Source organism: Lygodium microphyllum, chromosome 29 (assembly GCF_053477565.2).
Source record: "Lygodium microphyllum isolate KBCC chromosome 29, Lygodium_microphyllum_v1.1.10, whole genome shotgun sequence".
NCBI lineage: Eukaryota > Viridiplantae > Streptophyta > Polypodiopsida > Schizaeales > Lygodiaceae > Lygodium > Lygodium microphyllum.
In genome coordinates this window covers 49,601,266-49,609,166 of record NC_141163.1, presented here as the reverse complement: position 1 = coordinate 49,609,166, position 7,901 = coordinate 49,601,266, and the positions used below count along the sequence as shown (strand labels likewise).

The following is a 7,901-nucleotide window of genomic DNA, read 5'->3' as shown; positions in this document are numbered from 1 at the left end:
AATTTCTTTAAACATCCAAGAACTTCCTGAATGCGCTTAGGGAACACATCAACAATTATATATTTTTCCCTCTTTTTGTTACCATGCAATATATTAGTTTTGAGTAGCCATATTTATCTCAAGGTGGCAACTTTTGTCAGATCCAAAAGCTTATATGATTCTACTTTCGTGCTACCACTATCATCCAATATGATTTTTCTATAGATTAACTATGTAATGCATGTTTTTGTATGCATGATTGTCTCAACTTTGTACCATTGTGACCAAATTTCATAACACATCCAAGAAAAATGACAGACACACTCATGTTCTCTTTTGAAATATAAGCATTTAGATAAAACTTGTTCAAAATTGTTGAGCCTATCCTTGTAGGAGGTGATCTATTCATAAGGACTCTCCAAAGTAACACTTGGAACACTTGTGAAGTAGTGACCTTCCAAACCTAATCATTTTACTAATTCAAGATTCCATATCATTGGGAATAACTTTCACATATTTGTTGCTCTATTTATCTTCCATTGAAAGTGTCTAAAATGTTCCCTCATTTTCATCTTGAGATCAATGTCCCTATTAGGTCTATCCCACTTCTTCATGGTTGACTAATGTTGAAGTAGGCTAGCTATCTTTTTTCTTCTTTGATATGATTCTCATCCATTTAAGTAGAAAGTTCAAACTAGCCTAAGTTGAAGAGGCTACCAATGCTATTAATAGTGATAAATTCCATGAGTAGTTTTTTGTTACAAAATCCATATTATTGATTCTCCACTAGACTACTAACTTGAAGAGGCTACCATATTATTGATTCTCCACTAGATTCTCCATGAGTAGTTTTTTGTTACAAAATCCATATTATTAATTCTCCACTAAACTACTAACTTGAAGAGGCTACCAATGCTATTAATATTGATAAACTAGCCTAAGTTTTTGGTTTGAGAATATGGGTTTTTTAGTTTGTAAAATACTAATGAAGTTGGAGTTAAAGGTTTACAATGTGAATCAACATGGGTAAAGGTTTGCAATGCGAAACAATGCATGTGACATAGGTTCTATAGCAAACACCCATGTGTTCGAGCATGCCCATATAGCCATGCTAGAGTCATTGACATACAAGTGGGTAGTGGATGGTTTAGCCAACTTAGTGACTGGGCACAACAATATGGGAGGGCTAGCCAACATAGAGAACAAAAGATGAGGAGATTGAAATATTTAGCCACAATAAAAAATTGCCCTCTTTGGTAGTTGACATGTTATTAGCTCCCTTGTCCCACCAACCTCTCTCTCTCTCTCTCTCTCTCTCTCTCTCTCTCTCTCTCTCCCCTTTTAAGTCCACCTATATCCACAAGAGGTCCGTGCGCCCAAGCAAGAGGGTGCGATTTGATAGATGTAACTTATTTTGTTGGAACATCCAAAAGGAAGAAGAGAGAGGTTAAACTCCTCACATTATAAATATAACAAGATAGCATGGGAATGGAAATTTGAAAGCTCAATGCTCTCAAATTTCCCGGAACTATAACAAAAACTATGAGCTACATCATGTCCAAGTGTATTTGCCTTGCACATGTAGAGAATGGAGTAAAGGTATTGCAACCGCAAGGTTGCAAACTTAACTTGGACCCCACCTCCACAACCGAGAGAGAGAGAGAGAGAGAGAGAGAGAGAGAGAGAGAGAGAGAGAGAGAGAGGAATGAGGAGCACCTATGCAATCTTGTCCAAATTGATCTCTATAAGAAGATAATAACAAGAGTTAGAATTGACATAAACTTATATAATGAAAAAATAGTAGAGAGAGAGAGAGAGAGAATGCAAAACCTACCAATGAATGACCAACATGTCTTTTAAACTCTTGCTAGTTTACTAGGCATGTTGAACCTCTATATATTTTTGGAGATGTATTTTTTCTTGACAATTTGGAGAAGGTTGTTGTAAAACTTGTGCTCGTTAAAGGATGAAGGAAACCCACGTCCCCCCCCCCCCCCCCCCAAAAAAAGAGAGAAAAAACTCCCCCCTCGGCAAACACCCACACACACTCTCTCTCTCTCCCCGCCACCACCTGAAGCTGCCCCAGAGTCCAAATGTCTAAAGCTGCCATTTCATGCTGCGGCTATGGTTCCTGATTCTCACGCCTTCAACCACGCGTCACCCTAACCTGCCATCTCATGGCACGCTTCCTCGATTCTTGATTCATTCTCTTGCCTTTGACGTCCCATGCAATATACAGATGAGAGGATCGACCCTGGGCTTCTAACTCTGCCAAGTACCCCGGGGGTTGCCTGCCTTCGAGGAGTGCAAATCCCTCTGACGCCTGCCTTCGAGGAGTACAAATAAATGCCTGAGACACCAACGTTGCCTGTCACAGCTGTGCTGTCTTGCAAGGTATGTTGCTATGGCGTCACTGTTTTATGGCAAGGTTCATAACCGACTAGTCGTCGTAAGAAGCTGTGATGCGAATCTGCTTGAGAAAGCTCCCTTAGAGATGCACCCCTGGCTGTCGGATGATCAATCAACACTCATGCCGCATGCAGTACAGATGATCAGGCGTCTTCTTTCAAGGAAAAAATTTTATGCCTAGCGAGCACATAATCTAGAAAGAACTTCATGCCTGCGAAGCACAGATGATCAAGCGTCTTCTTACAAGAAAACAGAAGCCTCATGCGGCTCGAATTAGAGGAGATAATCAAGAAGAGGCTTCATGCCTGAGGAGCACAGATAATCAAGCTGCTTCTTACAAGAGAAAAGCCTCATGAACAATCAAGAAAAGCCTTCATGCTTGAGGAGCACAGATGGTCAAAGCTTCTGCTTACAGGAAAACAGTCTCAAGCCTGAGGAGCACATGGACGAGAAAAGCTGTCATGCCTGAGGAGCTCTTAATATAGAACTAAGAAACAGTGCATTTGATTCAGCTGTGATAGACAGGAGAAACGTTGGTCTTTTACGGAAGCAATTAAATGCTGAACCACAGACAGCTCAAAATATCTCCGCAAGGTGCAGCTCTTGATTCCATTTCAAGCAGCAGCAGACAGCTTCTTACCATGAACGCAAGCGAATTGGATTCCGGTACAGACATGGCTGCTGCTGCTGTCAGCAGTCTGTCATTGTTGCCATCCTCATCGTCGCCACAGCCCAAAGGTAGAACCAAGAAGGCTGCTGCCTTCTTCCGCACAATCTTTCATATGTTCCCATCCCCCTCCATACCATGCAGGGCATGGACACCTTTCCCCTCTGATAACAAACTGCTGGGAAATAGGGTTACAGGAACCTTGTTTGGCCAGAGAAAAGGCCATGTCTATTTCTCTGTGCAAGAGGATCCCAGAGCTGAGCCTGTGCTCCTCTTGGAATTAGCCACTCCAACCAATTCCCTAGTGAAGGAAATGGCCTCCGGCCTTGTGCGCATAGCCCTCGAGTGTGAGAGGAGACAGAACAGAGGACGACTCTTCTTGGAGCCTGTGTGGACAATGTATTGCAATGGAAGAAAGACTGGCTATGCCTTCAGAAAAGCATGTTCTGAGATAAATTTACAGATTCTGACTATCGTCCAAGCAGTCTCAATGGGGGCAGGGGTTCTGCCAAAGGATGAAGGAGGCCCTGAGAGCGAACTGATGTACATGAGAGCACGATTTGAGAGAGTTGTAGGGTCCAAGGACTCTGAAGCTTTCTATATGATGAATCCTGATGGCACAGGTGGGCCTGAGCTTAGCATATTCTTGTTGCGGATATGACTGATCTTCAGAGAGAGAGCTTGAAAACATGACGCACTTAGACGTGCTCCGGGCTAGCATAATCGTACAATACTGTCACAATCTATTCACCACATTACAAGCTACTTAATTTCATGATCTTATCTCTGGAGCATGCCTGAATCTTTTTACAGCAAAATCTAGCTGGTGCCAGGTGGCTTGTACTGTGTACAACTCAGTGCAGAGTTATGTATCATTTCACTCACATAAACTTGTCCCTTCTTATGTCATGAAGTTGTAATGTCTTTGTGGCTCTGCGATGTAGCTGTGGCTGGACACTGGAATCCTTTTTAGCTGGTCTTTGCTGAGTAATTGGGAAAAAGCTCCCCATATACGGAGGTCTGCATCCATGTCCGACCTCAGATTTACGCAATCTTCTTTGAACTGTACTGGCAGATTCCCCGCTTCTAAAGCTTCACTTGACAAAGTTTAATCTTCTCAGCGCTTAAAGAATGGCTATCAGAACACGTCTGGAATTCTCTGAATGTTTGCATGCATTATTATGCTCTATCTTCTCGGTCATATATTCAGTTTTCTAAATCCCTGTTTTTAGATCTCTGGGGGATAGGCGTTGCAACGCTAGATTTCAGACAATGCAAAGATGAAGCGGGTGAAAGACGAAGCGGCTGATGAATCAGGATTCAGAAGGGCAGGAAGCATGCAGACAGCCAAATACAAGCTGTTTCGCTGCAGAATTGTACTAGCTGGGGTTCTTTGTGGTGCCGCCATAAGGTACGAAGGACACATTAAGGCACATATGAGAGATAAATGCTTGTGATCTTATGAAGTTTGCGTGTGTTCAGCTATTTGGCCCCTCTTCACATGGTTCTCACATCTGGTTAGCCTAGTACCAATTTTTGAGAGCATGCCAACTTATAACGCCATGTATCAACATTTTATGAAGGATTAAACAGTTCCAAAAAACTGTAAAAATAAGACTAAGTGCAACTTGCAAGTCACAGTCCCCCTTACATTTTTGAACTACTTTATTTATTTACTGCATTTTGTAGGTTAAATGTAGGAGTAGGTAGAGGGATACGAGGCAAAAGGGAGAAATCTTATGATATTTGCAGCCCAATAAGCTTAGGCAAGAGGAAGGAAGATTGATTGATCTCAAGGGAGAGTTTTCTTTGGGTGGAAGCTTAGACTCTCTTTAAAGAGATAAGAAAACGATACATGCATCAAGCTTAAAAATAAGAAAAAGATACATGCATCAAACTTTTTAAGCTTGGAAGCTTACCCAAGCAGCTTTTGAAGTAGTTCATGTTAGGAGGTTTTCAATTCTCAGTTTGTACCTTTTGTCATAGGAGATCAGGAACCAATCTAGTTCCACAGAGCAGTTTCTAGTTTTTAGTTGGAAGATGAATATATTTTCTTGTTAACCAAATGCTATATTAAGAACCTAATATACTATTATTTTGAAAAATATGGTTTTTGAAACTTACTAATGTGTGTAGGTTTTGTTTTTAGAACCAAAACGAACCTCAAAATTGGTACCAACTTTCAGGTCAATGGAAACAAATCATTTGCCAGAGATCACAAAAAAGGGGCATTTGAAACTAGTTTCTTGAGATTTTCGTAATTTTGACTTAATTTCTATGAGGATCTTAGAAGCATCCACCTTCTCCATCTAATATAGGACAATTATTCTCATGTGATAAGCTTTTATTTTTTACCATATCTTTCAATCTCTTGTTGTTTTTCTAAAGATATCAATTGAACATCTAACTACATCAACAGGTCCAATTTAACTATAGGTATAGAATTCAACATGACATTATTGAAATACCGTATTATTCTTGTTTATCCAAATATGAGTTAAATAGCCCTCATCAAACCCAAATTGTTTCCTTTTCTTTTTCTTGGGGTGGGGGGGGTATGCCCCATAGATCTCCCCCAACAAGTTCCTTTCCAACTAAGGTTGGAAGGGTGGAAAGGGAAGATAAGACCTTACAAAACCAAAGAGAGTTAATGTTGCAATTCATAAATGGGTGAGATATGGTTTGTTATCTTTTGGGGGGGGGGGGGGGGGGGGGGGGTGTGGCGGGGCGGAGGGTGGGGGAAAGGGGAAAGAAAAACAAACCCTCATAGAGCTACTCACTAACTATATTGTTATCTTTACCATACCAACCTTTAAGTTTTATCGTTTTGATTACCATTATGATAAGTAGTATTCTCGAGAAGGCATTTGTAAGCCATATATTGAATGGGATTACATGCTAACAATAGTATTGAAAAACTACTTGTTCAGTATTTATGTGAGATGGAACTTGGCTACTTTACAACATGCCACCACAAGAAAAACATAAGGTATTGCAAAAAATTGCAAGTTTTTACCCCTTTTCAATGCATATTTCTCATGAATCCAACTAAGCCATCAATGCTATGAGTCATATGTCAGTTGAAGATTGGAAACAATTTGACCTTTATGTCATGATAATGAACTCTAATAATGATGAGAATATCAAATCAAGTCTAGATGCGATTTGTGGGCTGATTATGAGTGTAATTAATGAAATAGGATTAGAGTTACACTTGTAGTTCATAAAAGGGTGAGATGTGGTTTGTTATGCTTGGGGCAAATCCTAGAGCCTATGCCAATTCTTTGTGCCTTGTCATTGGTCCACATAGTTTTTTAAATGACTCATATATAAGCAACCACATCAAACAAGACATTTTAGTTGAATGGTATTGACTCGTATATTCTTGAGTTTGTAGAGACAATTTTTGGGGGACTAATAGACCATCCACCTTCTATTAAGTTTTTTGGACATGCTACTACTAATTAATATGGTTGTGTGGAAGCTTTTTATTAACTATTTGACTCTTGAAGCAAGAAGAATTTTACCCTTGAGGTGGAAAAGATTTAATTTTACCTCAAGGCTATGGAAGGACCTCTTATGCACACAAAAGTGTCTACAAACCCCTAAAGTAGACCTTATTGTACTTGTCAAACTCTCATAGCATTGCCAACAAGTTGAAAGAGTGATATGCTCCCTTAGTAGATGTCCTAAGCACTCGCCTTCATTGTTGTTTGTGCTTGTAGATCTAGAATCACTATCAATGAAAGGAATGTGGGACCCAAGCTCACAAAACAAATTTGAATAATGAATCAGGTTGAATTCATGGAGGGTGCACCGAGCCACCCCCATCTGGTTGCTAACCCTAGCCAAGGGGGTTCTAAATAACTGTGATGGGAACGTGGAACAAACCCACCACGAGGGGTCTCTTCGTGGATTAGTTTGAACTTAGGGGGATGCTTGGATGCCAAGGGGGGCTCTGGCTATAAATTCCCTACCTCTGGGTCCTATCAAACAATCTATGTCACTTGAGATAGATTCTTGAGGTCATGTTACTAGTGCAAGGACAAAAACTTGGAGGGAATAAGACATATCCTCATGGATTGCGAGAATCGTCCTTTTGGACAAGATTTGTATCTCAATTAAAATGATAATATACACATATAAAACTCATCCTTGAGATTAAAATGCCCAAGATTTGTTAAGGTTGGCTATTGAGATAACTTTAGTGCATAGAAGAACCAATTAAGACCTTAAACAAACAATGAGATGCTTGTGAGACCCCCCAAGCACTATTGAAGACTTCTGGTAAGCCATTATGATTGTGGAACACATTTAAAAATCAACATTGAGATACAATATCTCAAGGCTAACTAAGAAGACATTTAAATACTAGAAGACCCATCAAAGGTTCATGATTGTTACCTTAAGGGTGGTGTTTTTACATTAAGAGACCTCACGCACAAGTGTATAACTTAATACTAGGCGCTCCGTGCCTAGGCTCACCTCGGCGCTTCGCGCCGGGTGGGCGCGCGATTTTTGCAGGGGAGGGGGGGTGGGTGTTGGACGCGTGGCACCCGCCCTCGCATTCTCTTTGTTTTTTGTGGGGGAGGTTGGGGGCTACGATGTGGCACCCGCCCCTCACCTTTCCTTAACTAATAGTATAGATATTAGGCAATAATGGTTGCATGGGACTTGCCTACTGTCACTAGAGACCTTGAGAATCAAATTCACAATTGTTGGAATGTAAAACTACTTAAAAATTTGGTCTTAGCATAAAGTCCTTGAGTTTTACATCAAGGTAGCTTTGATAGCTTATAGGATAAGGGGAAAACCCATAGATTGCATCAAATAAGCCATAGTGCAT

General features: G+C 40.5%; 1 pseudogene across 2 annotated transcripts; it reads left to right on the top strand.

Moving 5' to 3' along the window:
- The first annotated feature begins 1,996 nt into the window (after positions 1-1,996).
- LOC148010605 (protein MIZU-KUSSEI 1 pseudogene) lies at positions 1,997-4,672 on the top strand (annotated as a pseudogene). Of its 2 annotated transcripts, none has more exons than XR_015689563.1 (2): positions 1,997-4,073; positions 4,288-4,672. The product of XR_015689563.1 is annotated as a protein MIZU-KUSSEI 1 pseudogene, transcript variant X2 (transcript). The 2 variants fall into 2 exon arrangements; XR_015689562.1 differs by having other exon boundaries at positions 1,997-4,120.
- Positions 4,673-7,901: the final 3,229 nt, after the last annotated feature.